Raw genomic sequence first — 798 nt, forward strand, 5'->3', positions numbered from 1 at the left:
AAGGTCCTTCGTAATCGGAGCCCCGCTGAGCGTCTGCATATCGCTGTGCGGCGCTCTTGATGATTTGGTGCGCGTCGTGCGCCAGCTGCCTCGCCGTGAAGACTACCGCGCTCTGTCGGAGCGACTCCTAGCCGTGGAGCAGGCGAATGCGTCTGTGATGGCAACGGGGCGCTTAGCTCCATTAAAAATGTAGGTTGTTGTACTCCGTGCTCAAAACCAGTTGCTGGTTCAACTTCTGGGTGGCCGCAGGCCCGTGGGATCCGCTCCGGCGCCAACACTTTTGCGTACACTTGCGCCGGATCCCGGTACGGCTTGAACAAGCCCACGTAAAAAATCGGATGGGTGCGCATCCGTTTTGGAAGGTTCAGCGTGTTCGCCGGGGCCCGTTTGGCCACAACCTTAAATGGTCCGTTAAACCGTGGAGGACACTTCGTCCTGAAGATAGCAGAGGCTGCATGTGTAGGAAGGGTTTAAGATTTTAAAAAAACCAGGTCCCCGACCTTAAAGCTATATACCTTGCCTCTTCCTTTTTCATCTGCATATTTTTTCTGCATGTCTTGGCTTTCAGCCATCGCATCACGAACGTGACATAGGACACTGAGTCTGGTAGACAAGAAGTAATCGATTTCTTTGCGGATGGTGAGGGGGCTGACATCAGCTAGCCGTTCGGCTATTCCTCTTCCACCAAGTCCTGACCCATGGGATGGCGGCGTCAGCCGGACGCGAGGGTGAATCAGCCAGTTCACGTAGAACGGCGTGTAGTCGGTAGACAAATGCACTGCATTGTTCAGTGCAAAC

The sequence above is a fragment of the Plasmopara halstedii genome, assembly GCF_900000015.1.
Source record: "Plasmopara halstedii genome assembly, contig: Scaffold_614, whole genome shotgun sequence".
NCBI lineage: Eukaryota > Oomycota > Peronosporomycetes > Peronosporales > Peronosporaceae > Plasmopara > Plasmopara halstedii.